The sequence below is a fragment of the Delphinus delphis genome, chromosome 10 (assembly GCF_949987515.2).
Source record: "Delphinus delphis chromosome 10, mDelDel1.2, whole genome shotgun sequence".
In the NCBI taxonomy this organism is placed as follows: Eukaryota; Metazoa; Chordata; class Mammalia; order Artiodactyla; family Delphinidae; genus Delphinus; species Delphinus delphis.
The window spans coordinates 42,418,865-42,446,533 of NC_082692.2; the positions used below are offsets into that span (position 1 = coordinate 42,418,865).

General features: G+C 36.4%; 1 protein-coding gene across 3 annotated transcripts in view; it reads left to right on the forward strand.

Moving 5' to 3' along the window:
• FAM83B (family with sequence similarity 83 member B) overlaps window positions 1-27,669 on the forward strand; it is an 86,430-nt gene that overhangs the window by 37,073 nt on the left and 21,688 nt on the right. The window contains exon 2 of one of the 3 annotated variants that reach the window (XM_060022059.1): window positions 23,984-24,056. The exons of the other annotated variants lie outside the window; for them this stretch is intronic. The gene's annotated coding sequence lies outside the window, so the exon portion shown is untranslated. The remainder of the gene's footprint in view (window positions 1-23,983; window positions 24,057-27,669) is intronic. 3 annotated transcript variants of the gene reach the window in all.

Consider the following 27,669-nt stretch of genomic DNA (forward strand, 5'->3'; position numbering starts at 1 on the left):
GAGGCCAAGAGCTGCTTCCCTGGATAAATCCCTGATGTGAAGACTTTCTAAGTGAATCCCTTTCAACCTCCAGCTTTTCCCCCTCAAAAGCTTAGTATCGGCTGTCCTCTCTCCTAACCTCCTGTTTTCTTCAGACAAAAAAAAAAAAAAAAAAATCTGTGATCTTAACTGTCCCCTGCAGTTCTATTACTTTGATTTCTATATCTCTATTTTGTGTTTATAGTTATTTCCCTCTGCTTTCCAGTACAACATACTCAGTGAGTTGCTTGCCTCCACCCTGTTACCATTCTCTCTCTTACTTTTTAATCATTATACTTTCTTAGGGAGTATTTTCCATCAAGCGTCTCTGTTTCTTTATTGCTCTTTCCTTTAATCTCTGCAGTCTGGGTCTGTCTTCCATTCCTCTCTAACCCAGTGCCTCAGAGGCCACTGTTGTCCACATGATCAAGACACGCCAGCCACTTTTTAACAATCCTCAGCCTCCTCCACTTCTCTGTAGGCACTGGTCACCTTTCATCTCTTACCATTGGTTTCTATGATATTTCTCTCTCTTCATTCTTTTCCTGTACTTCTAGTGTTTCTTTATGTCCTTTGGTAGCTCTGTTTCCATCTTCTGAAAGTGAACGTTTTAAAGGTTTTAGCCCTTGGGTCTGTTCTCTGCATTTTATTCCTTGGTGTCCCTTTCCACTTCCACACCTCCTGCTCTTTACAACTCTGGTGTGAACTGTCTTCTGAACGGTGCCCTTTAATTCTAGCTGACTGTCCGACATCTTTACCTACATGGCTCACTGGACTTTCAAATGCAATTATGTCCAAAAGAGTAGCTAGAAGTTTATGAAGCTCCCTAAGTGTTTTCTCCTGTCTTCTCTCTCTGTGAAAGGCATCATCACTTTCTTAGATACCAAGGCCACAGTACCTTGGAATCACATATGATTCATCCCTCTCTCATGTTATGCTTCCAGTTTTGTCATCGGGCCCTGAGGTTTGGACCTCGGCCACGTCTCCCTCCTCCTAATTCTCTCCATTGCTACCGCCCAAGTTCTGCTCCCAACTTTTCACGGTTAATTGCAACAGTCCCTTTAACTCCTCTTGCTCCCTAACAATTCTGCTTTCTCCAGTATCCCTACAGTTTCTTGCCAGAAGGATCAATATCATCCTTTTCTGATTACAAACCTTTGTGTCTTTGCTTTCTTCAAGTGCCACAGAAGCACTGACCACATCCAGAATCTGCCTTCTAGATTTGACATCTGCCATTTTCTGCCTTTAAATGTTTGCTTTTGTCCTTCCCTCTTCCAGAAATACTCTTCTCCATCTCTACCTACTAATATTGTGTAATTTTCGGCAACATATCTTACTGTTACGTGTGCTAATTTTAAAATATGTCCACAACTCTTCAACAGTCCTCCCTCCAAAAGTGGAGCTGAATTCCCTTCTCCTTGAGTGTGGACTAGATTTAGTGACTCCCTCTAATGAATAGAACATGGCAGAAGTAAGATCAGGTTTTAAAAGATATCTTGCTTGCCTCTCACTCTCTTTTGATTTCTTGCTCTGGGGTAAGCTCTGTCATGAGGTCCCCCAGCGATTTATACAGAGGTCTGTGGGGTCAGGAACCAAGAACCCCCTTGGGAGCAGATACTCCTTTTCAGCCAGGCTCAGATGACGACAACCTTAGCTCTGAGTCAGAACCACCCAGCTAAGCTGCTCTCAAATTCTTCACCCATGTAGACTGTGAGATAATAAACGTTTGTTGTGTGAAGCCACTACATTTTAGGGATAATTTGCTAAGCAGCGATAGATAACTATTATAGGAAGCCTGATCTGAACTAACAAGATGAGATTAATCCTGAGAACCCTTTCAATTTATACCACTGACTTGTTCCTTGACACACACTCTTCGTATCATGGTTATTTGTTAATAATATTTTATAGTTGGTGTATTAGGGCAAATTTTTACAAGTCTAAACTGTTTAATAAACTATGTAAAATACATCAGCACTTATAATATGAACAAAATTTCTGATATCAGTTCAGCCACTTAACACCTCATATCTTGGTTCTAGAGATGGTGTTTGCCATCAACTGGTGGTTCTTAAAAGACATTCTCAGCATCACAAGTTTCACAGTTCCAGCTTTGATATATGCCCAATATGTATGGACCAATTAAAATATTCTGCTTCTACTAAATCAAGTTACATACAGAACCAATTTCTAAATTAAATCGAAGGTCAAATATCTGAACAAAGTGATGTAGATGGAATGTGGCTTGATAAAAACCTTCTAAAAGTTTAGCACCTAAGATTCTCCTTTGATAATATTTATATGAAGAGAACTATAAAAGGAACCTCCAAGGAGTCCTTTCTTGTGCACATGTGCATATACGTGAGGCCTCAATGTTTATTCCTGTAGCCATTCTACTCCTCTCCATTCTGGAAGTGATTTGACATTCTAATTACTTTAAGTGTGTCAAGTGCTAAAAGATAATTGGTTTCTTGTCACCTTACTCAAATCTGAATCAGTGTGTTTTATGGTCGTCGGAGAACAGCAGTCTTTAATTATTCCATGAAGAAAACTGTTCTTTTCCATTTGGACGTTTATATTTGTCTGTTAATTTAGGGGGTTAATTTAAGGGTGAGAGAGAAGAGTTCTTTCCAGGCTCATATTTAACTGCGTGTCTTTTGCACTTGAATCCCGTAAGTGTTGTGGCGTATGTAGCCAATGGCCTTTGGTGACTGTGGTGTCCAGTGATTTAAACGGCTCTCCCAGTGTTCCATATCTAAATTCAGGAAGCAATGGATCTGCCCAGAATTTACAAACTCCAAGTCCTAGAAGCACTTTTTTTTTTCCTGATAGATGGTGTATATAGTCTATTTGGATACTGATGAGTCTCTTGATTTTGTTTAGGATGATAGTTATAGGTAAATTAGGGAAATATAATGTACTTTCTGTAACATAATCTCCATTATAGATTATTATAAGATATTGAATGTAGTTCTCTTAACATATGTGTGTGATGTCTGCCAATAAAAAAACACACATATGCCAAAAATGGTACAAATACAATATAGTTTATGCAAGTGTCATGTCTTATATTTGAGAGAACATACCTGAAGAGATTTTAATTAAGAATATGTGTCATCGTAGGGAAGCTAAGAAACAGAACTCTACAGGGGTGTGCCTCAGCCATCTGGTGTTTCAATTAACGTTTTTGTTTTTTACTGGAATAGAATACAAAACCTGTTTCTTCAGTTTTCAGTAGACATATTAGAAATGGTAGTAGACCCTTGGAATTTAGGCTGCTCATGGAGAATGGCTTTGTTTGGCCAGAAAACTATTAGAAATAAGCAGGGACAAATCTGATGTGATACTTTTCAGAAAGAAACTTCAGAATATGCAAATGTATCCGGCAGCTTAGGGCAGGGATGATGAACATGGACGTGAACCCTGGATCCCGACTGCCTGGCTTTGAACCTCAGCTCGATCACGCAGCCTCTCCCATGTGTTAGGTATGATGCTACATGCCTAAAAGACTATTTTATTTCATCCTTGAAAAGACTGTTGGGTATGCTTTATTTTCACATTTTTCAGATAAAGAAACTGAGATTTCAAGAAGTGAAGTAATTTGACCACGGCTAGCATGGTAGTTCCAAGCCTGGAACCTAATTATTGCCAGGGCATTTACAAATACTTTATTGCCACGGACTCTGTAACTCAGAAGGGGTGTGGGAAAACAACAACAGTAACATCCAAAATGTGGGTGAGTGAGAATGCGCATTACAAAGGGATATTGAAGAGATGATCATGATGGAGCCTGGACAGGACAAGCTTTGGTTTGCCTGGAGCAGGTGTGTTTTCTTGGGAACAGACCTGGGAACGGAGAGATGCGATACCACATCAAGATCCCTTCAGTTTTTATCATTTTAGCCTTGCGTAAAATACTACTATACTTTGTTGTACTTCCTTGAGATTTGTACATATCTTTTTATAATACACGCGTGTTTTTTTCCTATCCTCAGGTAGATGTACCAGTTTGTGGTTCTGGCTTTTACCTTCTCAGGCAGTTTGTGTTCACACACGATTGTTGCATCAGAGAATTTTAACATACACTCACATATCAAGTCATCATATATTCTGAAAATAATCATGTGAAGTTCACGTTCATAGTTTTTACTTGTGTGTGTTGTAAATGTAGTGTATAATGGTTGTTTCTGTTGAGAGAGGCTTCATCAAAATTAGGGAAAAATGGGTTCTGAAACCAATAACCAGTTGCAAAGACTAAAAAAAAAAAATCACTGGTTAAAATACTTTATACTTTATCAATTGCTTAAACCTAAAGTATACACCAACATGTTACCTTTACAGATGTGACTGCCTGTTTATACCACCATCTAGAATGACGCAGAGAACCAAGAAATAAACAAATCAGCCCTAGAACAGCCAAAATAGACATGGCAAAAACGATAGCTTTTTGGTTGGACAGGCCTCCTAGTCCCTTATAGTATACAAAATTCAAATTAGCTCTTTCCAAACCCAGATCAAATTACAAATATCAAGTTAGAATACAAGGAGCCACACTGACAAGAAAAGAAAGTGTTAGCTTGACATCCTGATAGCAAGAAAGAAACAGTAAGAAGCATACAAACGAATACCATAAGCATAGCCTCATAAGGCCTTAGCATGTAGCAAGTGTCTCTGCCAACAGCCTTTAAAATTGTCATTGTCTTAGAGTACATTTAAATAATATCGGATTTAAATTATATTCAGTATACTATGCTTGAGAAGTCAGGGAGGATTTATTCTCTTAACCATTTTTAAAATTGAAGTAGAGTTAATTTACAATGTTGTGTTAGTTTCAGATGTATGGCAAAGTGATTCAGTTTTATATATATATATATATATATATATATTCTTTTTCAAATTCTTTCCATATATATATAATGTTATATATATATATTCTTCTCCATTATAGATTATTATAAGATATTGAATATAGTTCTCTGTGCTATACAGTAGGTCCTTATTGTTTATCTATTTTATATATAGTAGTGTGTATATCAGGGAAGATTATTCTGTATTTAAGAATGCTGTCAATTTAAAATTGATAGGATAAAAACAACAAAATGTTTTGGTATTTAGTCACATTTCAACAACTATCAGGAAAATTTACCTGGTTTGAATTTATACATGTTACCCAAAATCCTTGGAAGGATCTTCTTTAATAAAAATCAACTGCATTTGTTAAGAATTAAACATAATAATATTATAGTCAAGTCTAGATTCTAAGAGGTCGTGTGGAAACAGTACAAAAGCAAAATAGTATACAATTACATTTGACATCATCCTGTTAGTATTTAGTTAGATGTTGTCTCTCTGTTTCCTTCACTTGAGTCTTTGCTGTTCTTGTTTTTATTGTTATTATTTTCCTAGTCACCACTGCTACATTCCTTCCCAGGTCCTCTCTTTGAGACCCTTTAGGCTACTTAGTACCTTCAGCAGACCTGGGACACCAGCCAATACTGCTGCTGCACTGGTGTGGAGTAACCCATCACATGACCTGATAATAGAAAACAACAACAGCACCTGGAAAGTAGGGAAACCACAGATGGGAAACAGCTTTGGGTACCATGATTAATCTGAAATAATATTTGTAGTCTTCTTGCTGATAATGAAAGCCTTGATTGCATAGTTGTGTATTCTGAGTAGCTTAAATGTTATAAATAGGAAAGCCCTTAGATGAGATTAAAATTTATGACATGTACTTATGTATTATTGTGTTCCCTACAAATAGAATATAGGGACAGAGGACTCAGAAATTTTCTTACAGCTTTTGACAGAAATTCTAATAAGAATTTTCATGTTAAAGAAGTCTGCAGATGTCTGGAAAAAGACAAAAGAACATGAAAACCTAACTGTTAAGTTAGCTGTCAAATTCAGGTCAAAGTGTTTAAGCTTTCGATTGGTGAATATTCTGGAACTTCTAGTCACTCTCTTTTTGTCTGAACTAGTAGGATAATGTAACAGGAAAAAAAAAAAAAAAAAAAAAAAAAAAAAAGACATGCAAGTAACACTAAGGCATCTGCCAGAAGAAGAATTAAGCAGGTCACATGCCTACCAGTTCACAGCCAGCAATGATTTTGGCTAGCAGGTAGGGATTAGACCTGCATAAAATAGAAATAGTACCTGTACTATTTTCCTAATTAGCAACCTTTAAAGTTAAGGAATTTTGGTGTTGTAATTACAGTATACTCAAGGAAAATAATCAATTATTTGGGCCCGAGAGAAGACCAGAATAAGGAAAACATCCTTCCTTCCTCTACTCAGGGTGGCCTTTCTTAGAGAGGCTAATGTTATTTTCTTCCTCCCCCTTTGGATATTTAGCGAAATGTTTTTGTCTTACAAAGGGTTTCCAAGGATCCAATATGACATTCTCTGTATATCCCCTGGTAATTAAACCTGAAATGAACCAGAAGCTTCTGACATAGTTAAACCTGCCTATTGCTTCTGTCTGGTGCTCTTTCCTCCCCGGCTGTCTCTAGCTCAGAGAATTCTCTGCCAGCCCCACAGCCGTGCAGGAAGAACAGGAGTCCTTGGGAGGCTCATCGCTAGCTCTGTTCAGGTGTGAAGCAGGCTCGGAGATGCTCTACACTTGGCAGACTCAGACACAGAGATGGCTGGTCTTTGTAGGTCATTTGTTACTTGTGGAGAACTGGGAAAAAGGCCAGAAAGAATGACATGCTGCCCATCACCAGTTCACACCAGCGTCTCCAGACATTGCCACCTGAGTGTCCCGTGCACCCCAAACTTAGTACTTCCTCAGCTGAACTCCTATCTCTACCCCACTTCCAAATCAGATGTTGCATTTATATTTTCTGCCTGTATCACCATCTTAACATGCATTCAAAACAGTAACTCAACTATACTCCAATATAAAATAAAAATTTTAAAAACCCCAAAATACTCAAAATAGTAACCTTGAAATCATTTTAACTCCTTCTCTCATGTATCTTTCCCTACCCTCATCCAAATTTTTATCAAGACCTGTTGGTTCTTTCACCAAGATGTGCAAGTGCCCAGTGTCATCTGCTCAACTTCAGGTTTGCATGGTTTCTTATCTGGACTGATTTGGGAACCCCTCTTCTGTTCTTTTACAGTCGTCTCTCCTGTCGATTTCTTCTTTACCTTCATGTTTTAGTTAACACATCTTTGCTAAGCATTTCCTGAACTTCCCAGGTTCTCTTAGTATTACTTTCCATGCTCCCATGCACATCTTTTTAGCCCTTAATCCTGCTGTGATTCAAATCTTTGTTTATGCCTCTGTTTCTCCAACTAAACGTTAAAGTCCTTGAGAAAGGAACTTTACCTTGTATACTTTAAAATACCTAGCACATAGTGAATGTGGAGCATACTTGTTAAACAAAAATGAGAAATAGAAAAGTGAGTTCTGATTTGCCATGAAATCCAAAATCAGCGGTATAAATTGATAAAGTAGAAATTAGGAAAGCCTTATTATTATATTTTAAATAGATATTACATACAGCATTTGTGTGAATGAGAGAATAGGTTCAAGGTTTTTCCAAACATTTCCTTTTTTCAGCATTTTAGAAGTTGCATGCAAGGACAACTTGCACTGAGATTTTAGGATGTAGTAGTAAGTGCAGCAACTGGAAGCCTGATTCAAAATACACATTTTATCCTTCGTCATACCCAATAATTCCAGTGCCCTCTTTACTTGGGTCTGTCAGTGTTCTGTTCAAAAGCTCAGGGAAATTGCCAAACTGAATGCTGTTCAAATGTTCATGCTCAGATTTTGGTGACTGAAGACAAATTGAGCTCCAGGGCCCAAATGACCCAGAGCACACTTTTTAATCATAATGAAATGAAACGATTTGGGTTAAAACAAACAAAAATCAAACCTGGTATATAAAGCAGGTTAAAAGAGTTTATCCCATGATAGTTTATAAATGTTTACAAAATGCAGTATCACATTTAAAATCAACCAAGATTTTGTGAAAATGCACATTTGATGTGTACAATGCAATTATGTACACAAAGTTATTCATGTAATGAATATTGTAACATACTTCACCTTAATGGTGGGGCTTACAGCTTTTAGCATCTTCATGTAAATACAAGGCACAACTTGAAAGCAGGAGCAAAGAACTTACCTCTCTTTAGATCGTTGCCTTTCGGTGGATGGAGAGATGGGAAGAGAGTGAGGCATCCCCAGCCGCATCCCACCCCTGCGGCAACAGAGTAGAATCTGTGGGGGACCTTTTCAAAGTGATCATTCACAGCCTGAGGAGGGAGGAATCTCCATGTGTAAAGAAAATTTTCACTTGTTGGGAGTGTGGTATTCTTGAAGAATATTGAGGCAGAAAAAGTGAGAGTGCTATTGAAGAACGAAGTCAGCAGTTGGTATGATTTCTGCTTCATACTTCAAAAGCACCAAAAATAAAACAGTTGTATTTTTACATACTCAAGTGAAGCATTCATAAAAATAATAGTTTCGGTGCCACAGATTCTGTCTTTGCTGTTAATCAAGTAAATGTTGATGACTCAGGGGAGAAAAAGCACATGTCACTGACAACATATGTATATATATGTGTATATTTATACATGTGTATAACAAATATACATAGCGAATAAAATGCTTGATTGTGGAGGCTGAATTGACTCTGCTTGCAGCTAAATGGCAGCATGCCTCAAATAAGTCCTTTTAAAAAGCAAGAAACTGAGAGATGCCGAAACTGATGAGCATGATGGGCCAATCCACTGACCTTGTAAGAATGGCTGGGAAATGTGTGTGCAAGACCACACGTGTAACTGCACTGGCATACTCAACACTCAAAGCATCTCTAATTGTGTATTAGGATATTAAAGGGCAATCATAGGTCAAAATTTAAATTTTTCAATAGCTCATGACACTTCTTTGGCACTTGTCAACTTCACTGATTTACTGAGTTGCTAGCAACAAAAGCTATCGTTGACACGTGTGAAAAGAATTGAGAATCTGCCTATATATCTCACCAAATCAGTATCTTTGAATAGTCTACAAAGAAGAAGAAGCTTAAAGATGACACGTCTCAGAGCTCAATTTATATTGATCCTGCTTTTTACGCTATCCTCCTCGAGTTCTGTTGCTCTCCTCTTGATATATTTACCACATTTTCCTAGACTGGAAATACCACCGGGACTGGGGAATTTGGTAACCATGTAGCTCAATATAGAATCTCAGTCAGTAATACTGTATCAGGTTTACAAGGTTGCTCACTGTTATAAAAAAAATGTGTATTGTTATGCTCTTGAAACAAATATGGTGAAAGCCTGTTACAATAAAGCAAGTAGATGATCAATCGTCTTATCCCCTGTAACTGTTATGTTAAAGAATTTCCTGTCATAGGAAAGAATATATAACACATCATATACTCAACTGAAGAAGTTTTTAAAAATGTGGTGACACAGCATTGCCATGATATAGAAAGTTAATAAAATGACTTATGTAAGTTCTCATAAAAATAGCATTGCTTTCTTTATTCAGTCCTTTAATATTGAACATAAAGGAAAGAAATAACAGTTGCTGCTGAAGTTAGGCTGTTGAGGCACTAAGTTCTACCTTGGAATGACTTTGAAGAGAAGTCAGCATTTTACATTCAGCTCATTTTTATTAGCCAGATTTATAAAGAAATTATTTAAAGTAATTAAGCACTTTAGCTCTGACAGGCTGATGCTGTTTAGTGACAGGTGTGTCATTGGTGAGGCAAGCCACCTGATTTGACAGACTATATTTCAGTCCAGGAGTCATCCCTCCTCGGCCTCCTTTTCAAGTCTTAGAAGCCAGCTGTCTTCCCAGCCCTGGGTCTTTCTTATTTAAGGAGGTTAAGACTGACTTCATTTTCATTCATGATTTGTGAATTTGCCACCATTTGCTTGAATCACTTTCAGCACAGTTTTTTTTTTGTTTTTTTGTTTTGGTTTTGGTTTTTTTGGTGTAAAATGTTTCTCTTTTTTTTTGGTGCAAAAAATTCTCTTCGTAGTTTATTACCATTATTTTTTCTTATATCTTTTTTTTTTAAATATTGGAGTATGGTTGATTTACAATGTTGTGTTAGTTTCAGATGTACAGCAAAGTGATTTAGTTATACATATACCTATATCCCTTCTTTTTCAGATTCTTTTCCCATGTAGGTTATTACAGAGTACTGAATAGAGTTCCCTGTGCTATACAGTAGGTCCTTGTTGATCATCTATTTTATATATAGTAGAGTGTATCTGTTAATCCCAGTCTCCCAATTTATCCCTCTCCCTATGTTTCCCCTTTGGTAACCATACGTTTGTTTTTGTGTTTCTTCTTTCATCCACCTCCTAGCAAAGGGGTTGCCTTATTGGGTCAAACATTGTGTCCTGTGTCTGTGTCTTGTCCCTGACATTGACATCCAAGTGCATGATGTGAGATAAAATAATCCTGTTCCCCAAAATGGAAGACAATGTCCCCAAGTGCCCCCCACCTTCTATTTCAGAGCTCTGAATCTACAACTCATGAATTCACTTTTCGGAATCCTGGATCATATTTCCATTGTTTTGACTCTGCCAACTTCCAGAGGTAGACATTTCCTAAGTCCAATATCTATCATATGGAATTTCTTCTTACCTGGGGATTCATTAGTAGGAATTGACTGCCATGATTTAGTCTTCAGCTCTACTATGATCTTAGTCTCTCTGAGAATTCTGTCAGTTTGTCATTATTATTGGGGAGGCTACATGCCCTTCTTAATCTTACAGTTATCTTGTTTTTGACAATTTCCAAAACTTTTGTATGGGTTCTAAGATAAAAGAACCATAGAATTCTGGGCAAACCTCCTTTACTTTGTACAAGAGTCAAATTGTCCTTTCATTTTATTTCTAGTTGTCTACTAGTGATGTCCAAAATCTTATCTATGTATAACCTGTAGCTCACACACTCAGGCAGAAATAAGTCTCATTAGGACAGAATTTTTCAAGGAGTGCTGGTTACTATATCTGTTGTCTCTGTACACAAGTGTCTTGAGGGGCTCTTTAACTTCAGCCTTTAGGATGAAACAAGACGATTTGTTCAGAATGACTGAACTCTCACCTACGTAAGGTGAAAATTATATAGTTTGATTTCATAAATATTTAAAACAAATGCATTTTGATAATCAAAAAAATAGAACTAGTCTCACTTATAATAATACAGTACAAGAATAAGAGGAAGATAGAAGACAATAAAAATAACCTGAAATAAATTTGGTGATTATAATTGTAGATTTTTTTTCTACGTATATATTCCTCTATATTTCAGTCAATGGTTTTATATCCTACAAACTGCTTTGAACTGGCTTATTGTCACCACTGTTTTCCATTATATGGATGTACTATAATGCCATATTATCTATTGGGCATGTAGGCTGCTTACAGATATGTGTAGTCATAGTGAGTGCAGGGTTGAACATGAAGGTGTACATCTCTACCTCTGAGTACCGTCTCTCTTAGGATGAGTCCAGGGAATTGCCCTGGTGGGAAAAACGATGTGGTTTGGTACCTATTCACTGTTAAGAACGTTACCAGATTGTCACCTAGGAAAATTGTCTCAATTTACACAGCTGCTGAGATTTTCTCTCACCACCTGCCGAAATGGAGTGCTGTCAGTCACCTCAGTCTTTTTGACAGGCTGACAGGTAAAACACGACAGTTTAATTTGTAATACTCCCTGTTACTGAGATTTTGTGCTACATTTCATATGTTTATTGGCCACGTGTCTTGGCTTCAGTCATTTTTCTATTGGGGTATTAGTCTTTATTTTCTTATTTTCTAACCCTATTAATGTAATAACATTGTTCTTTCTTAACTGTTTGAAAATCATCTTTAACAGAATCTTGATTACAGTATATTTTTTAACTCATTCTTCTTTATTTTTCCTCCATTTCTTTCTACTGGTCTAGTTTTTATATGCCAGTAGCATACTATTTATTCTAGCGTAAGAGTACACTTTCAATTACCCTTTTCTTTGAATTTTTCTATGTACTCACATTTTATTTTCCAGGTGAATATTAGAATCGTTGCCCTATATGCTTATGGATCATGCATGTATAGAGTAGGTTCTAATGTCACTTCCCAGCTCCTCACTGAGGAATTAGTGTCAACCCTTATCCTGTATGACAGGGGAAGAGTTCTTTGTTAGACTGAAACTGTCCTGGGCACCCTGGATGGTTATTGTCTCACTCCATTTGGCAAAGATATTTGCTTCTATTTTAAGGCTCCTATGACTAATCACAAAGTTTAAAGTCTTTGTTTACATATTGTTCAATGTCCAATTGTTAAGTAATAAGTCAGTGCTCTTAAAAAATCATAAGTAAAAGACTATTTCTCTCTCTTCTAAAATGTCTATAATTAGCTGGTCTTCTCAGATATTTAATGGTGTTAGGGAGTGATGGTCAGTACATATGCTGATACGCAGACAGTTATCAACAAGTCCAGCTGAGCAAACAAAACTTGTCCCAAAGCAGTGAGTAGCATTATCTTCCAAAAGTCCTAAGGGACCCTGTTGAGTGAATTCACAGCTATTACCATCTCTACCTAGAAGTACTGTTGTCCAAAAGTTACATCTTGTTCTAATCTGGATTATTGCCTCCCCACTCCTTTCTAAGATAAGATAAACACTTCTCCACTGGACACTGCCCTCTTCCTCCACCCTGGATTTAATGCCTCTTGGGGTCTGGCAAAGAATGAGAGCTCAATGCACTTTTTTAAAATTAAAAATAAGCAGACGGATGAGACCCCATCTCTGCTGATTTCAGACTTCAGTGTTTGTTCCATGGGTGGGCCAAAGAGATTCTGGCTGTTAAGACATTAGACTGAGGTTCAGAGACGGAGTCAGTAGACACCTTTAGCACTAGAGCCGTGGTGCCAGGAAAGAGTGAGAACCAGAGTGTAGCTCTGGCTCCAGGAGCCTCATGCAATCCAACGTTGGCAGAGTGGCCATGGGAGGCAAAAACTGACTTTTGGGGAAGCCAAGCAGTAAAAAGAAGCAAAGAAAATGTATATCCAGGGAAATAGAGAAAGAGGGAAAAAGAGACCAAGAGAAAATGAGAGGTTCCACATACAAGCAATGTCATATGATATTTGTCTTTCTCTTTCTGACTTTATTCACCTAGTATGGTAATCTCTAGGTCCATCCATGTTGCTGCAAATGGCATTATTTTATTCCTTTTTATGGCTGAGCAATATTCCATTGTATACATGTGCCACATCTTCTTTATCCATTCATCTGTGGATGGACACTTAGGTTGCTTGGCTTTTGTAAACAGTGCTGCAATGAACATTGGGGTGCATGTCTCTTTTCGAATTATGGTTTTCTCCGGATACATGCCCAGGAGAGGGATTGCGGGATACAAATGAATTTATATACAAAACAGAAATAGACCCACAGACATAGAAAACAAACTTATGGTTACCAAAAGGGAAAGGGAAGAAGTAATAAATTAGGAGTTTGGGATAAACATATGCACACTACTATATATAAAATAGATAAACAATAAGAACCTACTGTATAGCACAGGGAACTATATTCAATATCTTATAATAACCTAAAATGGAAAAGAATCTGAAAAAAAAATATATATATCTGAATCACTTTGCTGACACCTGAAACTAACACAACACTGTAAATCAACTATACTTCAATTGAAAACAAGAAAATGAGAGGGAGGAAAAGAAAAGAGGAAGGGGAGGGTGGAGGAGGGGACATTAGTGACCTGTAAGGAGAATGAAGGACATCCTGGGGAAGCCTGGAAAAGACCCCCAGAGGCAGCAACCACATGGGAAGCAGGAGTGGCAGAGCTGGGGAGTGGCTGCCAGCCATGCTCCAAAGGTCACCTGTTTCGGAATAAAGTTCTGTGCTTCCACCCAAAGTGAGAGAGGTGGAGAAAAGGACAGGTTATTGGCCACAGACAAAATGGAAGGCTGTGAAGCAGATTGAAATCACTGTGGGCTCCAGCTGTGCCTCCCAGCTTGTGCCTCTCCCAGCTTGTGCCACGATGACCAGGTGCCTGGAATTCTCGCCTCAGAAAACAGCTTCCCTCCCTTGTTCTAAGATGAAGCTCTCCGTGGGTGTGTCTTTGTGCTGAAAGGACTAAACTGAAAATCTGAGACTTGTTTCAACTGACGTTCCTGTTTTATCTCTATGGAGAACTGAAATTCCATTTAAATGGAATTTTCAAAAGTTCACAAAGTACAGAATGTCTGGTTCAATTTAGAAATAAGCTAGGTCATTTATTCTATTAAGAGCAGAAAAAAGTCCCAGAACCTGTGACAGTGATCCCATATAAGTAACGTACATGGGCTGAATTAAGCTGGTGATTTTGTTACCGAATCAGGTTCAGCTTCCCACTGCTCAAAAATCAGTGGGCGTGTGGGGGAGAGAGAGAGAGACAGAGAAATGTTAGTAGAAAGGAAAGTTTCTTTTAATCAGAATGCCATCAGTCTGGGGGGAAGGTGGACTTGTGTTCCCCAAAAACCAACTCCAAAGATTCTGCTCAACCTTGAAAGTTTTAAAGAGAAACAGGAAGTAATCTCAGTTAATCACTGGGATAGGGCATCAGATTGGTCACCATACCCCACTGTGCACAGGCATGTATGCAGGCTTATTGCCTTCTTGTGACTTTTCTTTAGATGCTATCTTGTTCACACTGTTCGCTCTCGAGATTACTAAAGGATAAGTTAGGGAAGAGATCTGGTCGTCTGTTAATTACTTATTCTTCATTTCTACTCCTTTGATCTATGGAAAGAACCAACAGATTGGGCAAGGTATTGTGTGATTAAGGTTTGAAAGGTGTACTAGGGCCAGAGATGAGTAGAGCATGGGAGTACCTGGTGTAAGGTTAGTGACAAGACAAAAGGGGCCCCTGTAGAGAGCTCTTTCCTGCCAGAAGCTGCTTATACTTCCTTATCTATTTTATATGATTTTATCATCTAAATTTAAATTAAGAAAAAAATCAACTTTTTTCTAGACTTAGAATTCAATCTAGTATAGAGTCAAAGCAAAACAAGTTATTGATTATTCCCACAGTTAATAGGTGATTTTATATATATGGTGATTTGATATAATGTTGCTAAGAATTATCTCTAAGACCTGGTAAAATGTTATAATTAAATAACCACATACTGTAATATCCATTCACAGGTATGGCAAGTATCATGCAATCTCTTTCATTCAATGTATATGTAGGAACCTTTTTTATTAGACATTCTTTTTTGGTTATATTAAAATTCATCCTGTTTTATGAAGTGCCCATTTCCATTATATTCTATTATTGTAATGAGTTTAGGGTAAACAGGAGCATCAAATATAAAGCTCATTACAGTTATGGGAGAAAGCTTACTTTTTAATATGTGCTATGCATCTCTTTTCAGGCAGTGCCTTTTCTTGAATGCTGGTTAATGGTAAAAAAACACAAATGTTAGAAACATATTCCAGCCTTTTTTTGTTGTTTCTTCTGAGTAGTAAAGTCATTATCTAGATTAGTCTTATTATAATTTTAATTAAACTGAAGAAGATTATCCCCATCATTGTTTTATTCAGTCAAATGCTATTTAAGAATGTGTTATTTTTCTTAGATAGTGTAATTTTATTTACTGATCTCAATCATTTGGAAACATTACCATGGAAGACAACCAAATGACTCCAAAGTACTGTTCAATGTTACTGAAATATACAAGTAGAAGACACCAGGGTGGCTGACATTTCTGGGTGATGTCATAGCCCAGTGAAGTCCTCTTCAGTTCCTTATTCTCTTTACTCCCATTTGATAGTCATTTTCAACTTCTGTGTCTAACATCTCATAAGCTTGCAGCATGAGGAGCCGATGGCCTGAGACAGAAGAAGTAGAGGAGAATTCTCAGTGATATTTTCATAGGGAATCTTTTATGAAGTTTTTTTGTTGTGTTTTTTTTTTAAGAAGCATAGTATCTCAGAGTTTGAAAGCACTTCGGAGGTCAGAGTTGATTTAATTCATGCTTTTGCTCAACAAATGAATTTTTTTTTTTTTTTGAGTAAACACAGGACCAAACTTCAGAGAATGTATTAAGATTTGAAGGAATCTCAGAAAAGAGACCTAATGACATAAATGTTATGATGACATATTTAGCTTGAGTCACCATATGATTTTTATCAAAGGAATGGCATTGAACAGATGTGACATAGAACCTGTCATGAAAGAAAATTCACTCGAGGGATAAAAAAAAAAAAATTACCATTACTTATTTAAGGCTCTCCTTTACCAAAATTTGGAGGAAGAAAAAATTAATGGACTTTGACACTTGTGAAATATGAGGCAGCTGTTGCTACTTCATTTATTGACCAAATGGAAATCTCTGCCTTCTTGGCATTTCATGAGAAAAGAAAAAAAAAAAAAGCCTGGCAAATGCTGGCAAAGATTCTGGTAAAAGATAGTCTACTAAGAGAATTGTAGTCAGTGATTTCATTGACCTTCAAACCCCTTACACCCTCATCCCACTTTATTTTTTCTTCCATTTCTTTAGTAGAAACTAAGCAATTTCTTTCATGAGCCATTCTACTTTTACTTTTGCAGCCATTCTACTTTTACTTTTCCTTACCTGGCGAGATTCTTCCATTTTGAGAAATATCCCTAGAGCACAGTTCTGCCACCAAGAACTCCTTTAAATGCTGTGAAACCTGTCTTATTTAAAATATTCTATATATTTTATTATGAATGAACATATGATTTATTTTGATTACTTGATTTTTAATTTTTAAATTAATGAGATAGATTTTTCAAATAACCACTTTTCGGCTATACTTTTTAAGAAAAAAAATCTAGGCATAATTTTCATATCTCATATAATTTATGCATGTATTGAAGTCATCCATAGTGGCTTATATACATTTTCCTTTCAGTTTTACTGAGGTAGAATTGATATACAGCACTGTATAAGTTTAAGGTGTAAGCACAACGATTTGAGTTAACATACATCATGCAATGATGACCACTATAGGTTTAGTGAACACCCATCATCTCATATAGATACAAAATTAAATAGGAAAAAAAAGGTTTTCCTTGTAATGAGAACTCTGAGGATTTACTCTCAACAACTTTCATATACAACGTACAGCAGTCTTAATTATATTTATCATGTTGTACATTGAATCCCTTATATTTTTTATCTTACAACTAGAAGTTTGTTTCTTTTGACTACCTTCATCCAATTCCTCCTTCCCTCTTCACACCCCATCTCCCGCCTCTGGTAACAACAAATCTCATCTCTTTTTCTATGAGTTTGTTTTTGAAGTACAACTGACCTACACTACTATGTTAGTTCCTGGTACACAGCATAGTGATTTGATATTTCTATACATTTCAAAATGATCACCATGATAAGTCTAGTTACCATCTGTCACCATACAAAGATGTTACATAGTTATTGGCTATATTCCCCACACTGTACATTTCATATCTGTGACTCATTTATTTTTTAACTTAAAGTTTTTACCTCTTAATCCCCCTCATCTATGTCCCTCCCCTCAACCCGCTCCTCTCTGGCAACCACGTGTTTGTTCTTTGTATCTATGACTCTCTTTCTGTTTGGTTATGTTTGTTCATTTATTTTGTTTCTTGGAGTCCACATGTTAAATGATATCATATGGTATTTGTCTTTGTCTGACTTATTTCACTTAGCCTAATACCCTCTAGGTTCACCTATGTTATCATAAATGGCAAGATTTAATTCTATTTTTATGGCTGAGTAATATTCCATTGTACATGTATATCACACCTTCTGTTGATGGACATTTAGGCTGTCTCCATGTCTTGTCTATTGTAAATAGTGCTGCAAGGAACATAGGGATGCATATATCCTTCTGAGTTATTCTTTCTGTATTCTTCAGGTAAATAACCAGGCGTGGAATTGTTAGATTATATGGTAGTTTTATTTTTAATTTTTTGAGGAGTCTCCATACTGTTTTCCATAGTGGTTGCACTAATTTACATTCCCACCAATGGTGCACGAGGGTTTCCTTTTCTCCACATCTTCACTAACACTTATTAACTTTTTTTTTTTTTTTTTTTTTTTTTTTTGCGGTATGCGGGCCTCTCACTGTTGTGGCCTCTCCTGTTGTGGAGCACAGGCTCCGGACGCGCAGGCTCAGCGGCCATGGCTCACGGGCCTAGCTGCTCCGTGGCATGTGGGATCTTCCCAGACCGGGGCACGAACCCGTGTCCCCTGCATCAGCAGGCAGACTCTCAACCACTGCGCCACCAGGGAAGCCCCCTAACTTGTTTTTTTGATGATAGCCATTCTGACAGGTGTGATGTGGGTTTTATATACATTTGGAATAGAACCTCTCAAAATAAGATTCTATCCCATAGTGGCTCAGATATAGCTCTAGATAGACTGTAGAGAAAAAGTAGAATTTAATACTAGCTTAACCCAATGGTAATATTGTGGAGATTTTCAGAACTTTTAGACAAGATTCAGAACATGGGGTACAGTTGTATTTCAAGAATGGAACTCTGCATCAAACTATTCTTTGCCTCTCACTATTGATGAAGCATTAACCACACCTCTGTGACCAAACTGGATTCTACCAAAAGAGATGGTCTGGAACCAAGTTCTGGAACCTCCTCAGGTATACACATTTTCCCCTGCTTCAGGCAAGGTCTGGGGGCATATGGCCTGATGGCAGAGTACTGAACTAGAAGAAAATCAGTTCTAGCCATAGTTTCATCATTTACTGTGTGATCTTAAATACTTTAATTTCCATGATCTTTAGCTTTTTGTTGCTGATGTCACTCGTGTGAAATACAACTTATCCAGCCCAACTAAAGTGAGCCATTTTGAGAAAGATGATTCTTACTAACACCTTCCACAGTGCAAGTGTTATTATTCCCCACTTACTAGGACCCATGTTTTCTACCTTTATTACCTGTGCCATTTAGGATAGATTTCAGGACATAGTTCATTTGAATAGCAGGCAGATGACCTTCAGGAGTCTTCTTGCTATTTCATACAGGTGTACATACATAAAACATTGCCCAGAAACAGAAGACCAGTAAACACAGTAATAACATCAGTCCATGTGTTCCAACCCACCTCCTTCCCAGACTTGGTAAATTGTAAATGAAAAGTACCATGAGAGATATCTGAGACAGTGCTTTATTTAGAAAATGATAGGAATCTTTAGGAATTCAGATTAGAACTGTAAATATTCATTTAAAAAATTTGCTTGTTTACTATTTGAAAATAGCTGTCTTTGATGCTTTAGAGAAAGCATGAATAATTTAATAAATTTTATTGGGTTGTATTGTTAAGTTGATGGGGATACAAAATGACTGAGGTATATTTTCCCCACCCTCCACTAGTTTATTACTCCCTTGAAAGTAATGAGTGAGCCACAAGGCTGATGAAATAAATGCTATGCTAAATGTATTAAACACCATGGATGGAGCATAAGTTAGGATGCCATTTATTTAGGCTCAGGGAATTAGCAGAGGCTTTGTGAAAGAGGTCTTCAGGTAAGCTAGGCCTTGAGAGATGAATTGGATTTTCATAAAGAAGGAGAACATGGGATTTTAGACAAAAGGAACTTCACAAGCATGATGTGAAAGCACGTGGCCATCAGAGTGGGATGCATGGAAGATGCAGCGAAGCATGAAACGAAGAAGAAAAGGCATTCAGATTGTGATAGACCTTGCATGCCATTGTAAAGAATTTACATTTGATTCTATAAATTACATATTTTTAAATAGTCTAAATCATGGCTGGAAATTTGTAACATTGGAGGCCAGAAGCTTTCTCCTGAATCCCAGACCTTGACAACCCACAGCCTGTAAGGGTTTCCATGTGTCATAGATGACTGACACTCAATAGACCCAAGGCCATCCTCCTCCTTTCCAACCTCCCAACTGCCTGTGTCTGTCATTGACGACACCAACCAGTCAGTCATTCAATCCAGAAATCTGGAAGTTATCCGGAAGTATATTCTACTCATGACCCCACCATCCAGCTGCCGGTCACATTGCATTTTTGCCACCTACTTCCTAAATATCTCTGAAACCTAGCCTCCATTCTGCATCCCTGAGCACATTATCCTCTATCCCCACCCATCCCAGATCTGTTTTCCACCTTTCTCTGCCCCTCTTTGCTTTTCAAACGCTGATGCCATAGACTGCATCACCTGGGTGTCCTTGCCACCTCCTCCCTGATCAGGAAAGGGTGCTCAGTGGGAGGTGCCAGCAGGAGAGTGAACACCAGCTGGAGAGAAGTTTATGTTCTGTTTGTTTTTCTCTTGCTCTCTCCCTGCTTGTCTCTATAGTCAGTTCCGTTAACTGTACCCACACTTTTGTAAATATTTTCATTAATTTCTCAACAATGAAAACTCTTAGGGAAACATGTTTTCTTGGCAGACCTCTGGATGATATAACCAACTTTGCCGATCAGGTTCTGGACCTTTGCAGCAGATTCCTAGTCGGTCCTTCTGTGTTCAGACTACATTCTTCACACTGCTTTGGAGAACTGTCTTTTCTGAACATGTGATGTTATGACAGTTTGTTAATAGGAGAATATTCTAGAATGACAAATATATGGCATACACATTACATAAATAATGTCAGTTTTGTAAAACTACGTATATACCAAGAAGAAAAGAAAATGCCATTGTCCCTGGCATAATTGTGAAATTGTTGCAATTTTTCCTTTCTTAGTCTGTTTTTTGTAATTTTTCCCCTGAAGGTAGAGAGAACGAGACAGATAATCAATCTCTCTCTCTCTCTCTCTCTCTCGTCTCCCTCTCCCCTCCCCATGTGTGTGTGTCTAATTATGAAAAATATTTTATACATTTTTTTCATGTCATAAGAATGTTGCTAACCACTTGTTTGTTTACTTTCTGATCCAGATACTAGAATTGAAAGAAATGCTCCTAAATTTTACTTAGGAAGTTTGATTTGAAAGTAAAAAAGAATAATCTAACATTATGTCTAAAAAAACTGTGAGATGATCTTTTAACTGAATAATTAGCCTATCTGAGAAAGTGTGGTTGGAAATCTTTTCTAGATGCTCATGAAACTTTAATTTCTTTAATTTAATTTGAAACTAAATATGTCATTGACATGTTCCCTCCTGTCAGATCATTAAATTCACGAGAGCGTTCTGCATACCCCTTTTCTACACTCCTCTCAGAGGACAGATTCCTTTGGTCTCCTTATCAATCGGCAGGCTTTCTGTTGCCTTTGATCAGCTCAATAATAAAAGCTTAAGTTTAGATTTCTTACTGAACTGCTTCACATTTTAATGATTTGGATATGTTTTTTCTTTATCTGAATGTTTTAATGCTTATCCAGTGTACTTTTCTTTTGCCATTTGATCTATTTTCAAAAATTAAGTCTCAAGATATCTAAATTACAGGCATATTTAAGTTGTTTCAAAAATATTTCACTGGCCCAGATTGAAACTCCAACTTGAATTTTGTTAGAATGGAAGTACCTTTTTAATATTATTTGTGTCCTTATATGTAAAAGATGAAATTATTTGGCCTTTGGAAATACTTAGAGTTTAAATGACTTTTCAAATGTCATTTTACAAATTTGGTATAAGAACGAAATTTAATGTATTACTCCAAGAGAATTTTTGTATAGTTTTTCTCCTCTTTTGTCCTCATCTCATTCTATTCCTCTTCTTTAATCATTAATTTCCATTTTGCCAAAATCTATAACTTTACCAGCTGCTTGAGGATATAGTTATATGAAACATATTTTATTTTTCAATAACATATTTATGTAGAATATTAATCAAGGGTGATATGTAAGGACATGGACCTTCCTTAATTTTACAGATAAAACAATTTGGTTTAAGTTAATAAAAATGTTTGGAATAAATGTGGTTATTTCAGCTTTTGATAAAGACCGTTTCCTTTTGATAAAACCTCAAATTTCAGATGTAAAATATGTAATAAAGTGAAACAGACTTTCAACCTAGAATTCTGACAAGTTCCTTCTTCTGAACCTATATAAGGAAAATAAATAAATTATACCTTAGAATTTTCTCAGCAGAGAAAGGGAAGATTCTCACAATGAGATTTTAATCATATTAATTAAGACTTGAAAATAACATAGTTGCTAGTAAAATAGGAAATCTGTGTCTTGTTTCTGTAGCCCAACTGAAAAACATTTGCTGTTTTGTGTCTGTATATTGTTTATCTGAAGAGAATGAGTATCATTAGGTGTTCAAAATACTTAAGAAACCTGGAGTGTGTGGGAGAGGAATTATTCAGGAAATATTCTAGGTAATGCGGTTAACATTTTTCAATTTAGCTTGATGAGCCCCTGATAATTATTTCCCCTGTCTCTTAGCTTTTAGAATGACTCTTCCCTACCACCAAAGGTATGTGGCCTTTCAACTTTCAGGCATCAAAGTGAAAAATAATACACAATTCTCAGAGGCTAGCGGTGAAAAAAATTATCCAAGAGAGAAAAGAGAGTAGTAGAGTTAAATAAACAGAGGATTAGGTGCATGTAACTTGACTATAAAGACATAGGAAAGACTTATACTAAATGCAAAAATGCTTCTGCAATATTTCATAACTTTTGTGTAACTCCTTGATACCTTGATACCTCTTCCTCCTCTGCTCATGCCATCCCATTCTGGCTCCACCGAGATTGTATGCCATCAACTGTATTACCTCTTTCCTATTTTATTCCTTTGATGTATACCTTGATATTCAAGTTTCTTATCCAGATAGAAATTACTATTGAATAAATAGGACCTGTGGTATTTTTGCCATGTGGTATGTTTGATTTTTTTATGTCAGGTTAATTAATAGTTGACATTAAAGTAACACAGTTATTGCTCAAGTAAAGAATGCACCCTCTTAAAACATGAATAGAAAATTTTGTTCTGTTTTGTTGTAATTGTTGTTTTAATTATTGGGGAATATTTGGTTAAGGCCAATGCTATAAATTAAGAAAATAATGGCTTGAAACATGTGAAACACTTTACTCATCTCTTTAAACTAGGGACTATAAAATTTTGCTCAAATATAACAAAATATCTATTCTTCAAGCTCTGTTATCACCCACACTTTTATTAATAGTAGCAACTATTCAGTGATCCTTTGCCACGTGCTTATACTATGTAACATCTTATACCATGGGCCACTTATTACAGACTTGATATACAGCATCTCAATTTTCCCAATAATCCTACAGAATGGGAGTTATTCACTTGATTTTATAGATGAAAAATTTGAGGCTCAAAAAAGTTATGTTCTTCTCTTAGTTCACCTCGCTAGAAAAATGACAGAATCAGAGAGATATGTAGGGACAGATATTTGTGGAAGTAAAGGAAACACTGAAGAGTGACTTAGGAAGAAGGAGTACAAAATTAAAGGGGAAATTTAGCAAGGATGATATCTGAACTAAAAAGATAAAAATAGAAAAGAGTGAGAAGAAGGAATACAATGGATAGAGTGAAAGTTTAGATAGTTTCTTGATTACTTATCATCTTGCTTTGGAAACTTTCAAACGTATATAAAAGAAGAGAGAATATGATAATGATTCCTCATGTACCACCACCCTGTTTCATTAATTATCAACTTGTGTTCAACTTTGTTTCCTCCGTATCCTCCACTGCTGCTGAATTAAGTTGAAGAAGATCACATGTAACAGATTATTTCATTTCATCTGTAATTGCTTCCATATAATTCTCTAAAAAATAAGGGCTTTTTAAAAAGCATAAATTATCAAACCTAAAAAAAGCATTACTATTAAATACCTAGTCAGTATTGAAATTTCTCTGTTACCTAAATGTCTTTTGACATTTGTTGAATGTTGATGGAAAATTTCTCAAAAACTTGCTAAAAAGTCAATTTCAAGTTTACATTAAAAGAAAAAGTTCAGTTGGCCTCTCACTGTTATACTGAATAACTTTTAATTTCCTGTTAACTCTGTACTGTATTCCTCAGAGCAACTGTTCTGGACCTTCTTCATTCCCATGCAAGCCCACAGTCTGAGCCTTCACTGACCACAGCCCCAGAGGTAGGCTTTACCCCCAACCATGAAGTGTATGCTGAGGGCATCCAGTGACAGTCACCTAATCTGTTTCCCTTTCCTCCTCTCACAATAACCCTATACACCATCAAAACGTTTCTTGCAGTTAGTACTCATTCTCTTCTTCCCTGTAGTCTTAGCACATCTGTAGAACCTAATTCTAAGGCAAACCCTCCTCTGCTCATGCCATCCCATTCTGACTCCACCGAGATTGTATGCCATCAACTGTATACCTCTTTCCTATTTTATTCCTCTGATGTCCACTCAAATTTTCCTGTATGCCTAAAAACACTTAAGTTTCAATGGCTAATTTAAAAAAAGCATAGATGAAAGGATGGATGAATAGATAAATAGGTAGATGGGAAAAACAGAGAGTACAACTTTTTAGCATGGTGTTTATCACGTTGTTTTGAATTTCCTTATATACAAATACTCCTTTCAAATTTTAAATTTTCTTATAATGGTACAATAATTTTCCATGTAATTTAGGTCTCTAATACCTGATGAGCCCTGACTAGCCTCTCTCTGTTGTCTTTCTCAAGCACTCAGCCACTGAGTCTTGTCAAGTCATCCTTTGCAGCTTTACCTCCATCCCTTCCTTCTATTCCTGCTGCCTTCATTCACATTGGGATCTTACACATTTATGCTGCATTAGGATTGAAACCTCCTAACTCCTCTACTTGCTGGTAGATGTTCCAGTTTCTCATTCATCCCATGTATACTAAAATGTTAATCTTCTTAAGTATTTTTCCAATCACATAACGCTTTGGCGAAAAGCTTTACATGCTTCCCCATTGTGCCTTATGGAATCTGTAGTTAGCCTGGCGTGCAAGGGCTGCCCTCTACAATCTTGGCCAAATTGACCTTTCTAATCTTTCTAGCCTTATGGCTAACTCCTCCTCAGCAGATTTCCATGACACAGAAAAATGGGTTCTAATGCTATTCCTGGTGAGTATTCCTAATGCTTCAGCTCCTGTTACCCAAACGTTTCCTCCCCTTTAAGTGCTACTCTACAATTTTCCCAACACAACTAGTAATAGATTCTTATTCCTTTCTTCCCTCTTTGTCTTTCCACCTGCAGTGCCCTTCACTCCTTTCTTCCTGACAGACATCCCTTAATATTGGAAAAATTTAAATAAGATAATAGGTATTCCAAGCCAATGGATAGTTATGCTACAGGTTAAAGGAGATCTCCTAAGAGTGTCAGGAAAACAAGTTACTTTGGTCAGTTTGCCAAGATCTAGATTCTGATACCTTGGCTTGGGGGCCCATGCTCAGGACCCTTGTCAGGTCAAGTTTCAGGAGAAGTTACTTTTTGGAAGTGCTGGGGAAATGAGAGCTTGTACGAGGGCTGAACTGTGAAATCAGTAAAAGGACTATGGCTCTTCTTGCTGTTTTTTTTTAAGCCTGCTCAGGATTTCAAAATATGCATTTTTGGAAGACGCAAACATTCAGTCCATAATACTGGTGTATAAGTACTTTCAATCATGTAGCACAATGCAGAAAGGGAGGGAAATATCAAAATTATGCAACGCTTCTGAGTTGTCAAACATATGTACTACTTCTACAGATTTATGTTGTAGCCATAACACAGCCCAAACATTCCCCCTTACATCTTCTGTTGAATTTTAGTACAATACCCAGGATTTTTGCTTGTTTGTTTTTCACTTTCACCAGGTAGTGGTTGGTGAGATTTTTACAATCTAAGTACAATGCATGTTTTAATCCCATTTTTGGGTAATTGGGAGTGAATGAATAGTTACTGAAACATAGAATTTTAGAACTTGGTACACACACGATCGTCTGTGATTTATTTAATATATAATAGAGGTCAGTGAGACTCAGAATCACTTCACTGACTTTCCAAAGGTTACACAAGTTATGGCAGACCAAACCAATTGATATCAATTTAGCTACTAGTATAGATGCTTATATATGTACAAAAGTTATGGCATTCATAATGTAAAGCTTAAACTTACTAAACAATATTATAGTGCATACAATATATTATATATGAAAATTGATACTTTTATTTAGGCTGCAGAAGGATAAGGACCAAAAGCACTTATTCTTAATATCGGGCTCTCTTTTTTCTGAAATCCATTTAGCACATTGCTTTTAATAGGCATTACAGACTCAGAGATATATAATTCCTAAGTGATCATTTCCCTAGATTTCTATTACTCAATTCTTAAGGTCTTCTAGTTGTGTTGAATTTTATTATAGATACGGTTATTAAAAAGTTTTGTTGATTTTTTTTTTAATTTGAACTCCTTATTAGTGTTCCTTCTGTTGGATAAAGGAAATCCTCCTGTATATATGCAGGCAATTACCAAGGAAGTCCGAATCCTTTCAAATGGTGCTTAGTATTTTGAAGCATAAAAGGTATAATATTCACTTTTTCAATTTTGAGGGTAATACTGACAGTTCTGTGACTACAGATCATTAACCCAAGGTGTACTTACATTTCTTTAAGTATTTAGGTCATATAAAAGCATACTGCTAATAGTGTTCTATCTTAATGGATTATAGTGGAAAATACAGTATGGGTTTCAAAATTAAAATTCTGAAGATGGTGAGGCATATTTCTAAGGAAATGCAAGTAATTCAGTGTCAACATTGTGATGAACATTTTCTATCAAATCTATCATACTTTTCATTTTTCTTGTCATTGGTTTCTACCTCACATTTTAAAAAATATTTCACTGCACTTATAACATTACCATAAAAAGAGGGCTTCATGATCCTCGTTAGTCAATATGATTCATTAGAATTTAGATACTTTCAATATGAATGTTGCTATCAGATACATTTTCCCAAGACACTATTTTGTGCACATATTTTCCTCTTCAGGATTTATATTGCTCTCAAGATCAAATCTAAACATATGTCAGATTTTCAAGATCCTTCATAGCAGTTATGCAGATAAATCCTAAGTAAATTTGTTCCATATTCATAAGTGTGATAATCTTTGTGTTTAACTTTAGGTTAATTCAATAAACATTTATTAAAATATTACTGTTGCCATCATTCTAATTTTTGCCTCTATCTCTGTAATGCTAGTCTTCCAGCTTGGATGGCTAAAAATAATCTTTATTCATTATTTAAGGCTTATTCATGAAGCCCGGGTAGTGTATTTCATTCTACTGGGAACCCACCCTAACAACCATGTACATTTAGAGGTTTTTCTCCCTTTTCTCTGAATTACATAACAACTCATTATTTACTTTCCTAAATGAGCTTAAATTGTATCATGAATATGAAGTTATCATAAATTTATTGTCACTGTTTATATTATTTTAATATTTAATTTTAATATTATTTTAATTCAGTGTGTCTAGGTCACTTCAGGAAAATTTACTACTCTGAGAAAAATAAGTGGAAACTCATATCCTTGAATCAGTTTCTCTGAAACTACTAAAAGATGCAAAGTTTCACTCAAATCTTAAAAGTCACTCAGAATATCTTCCTGAAAGTTTTCTAAGTCTCATGTTGCTGATGAATGCATTTCCTTGTTTACTTTTTCAATTTATCAAACAAGAATAAAACAGTAATTAATGAAGAAGCAAGAGAAGAAGTTTAAAATTATATAACATGGTAG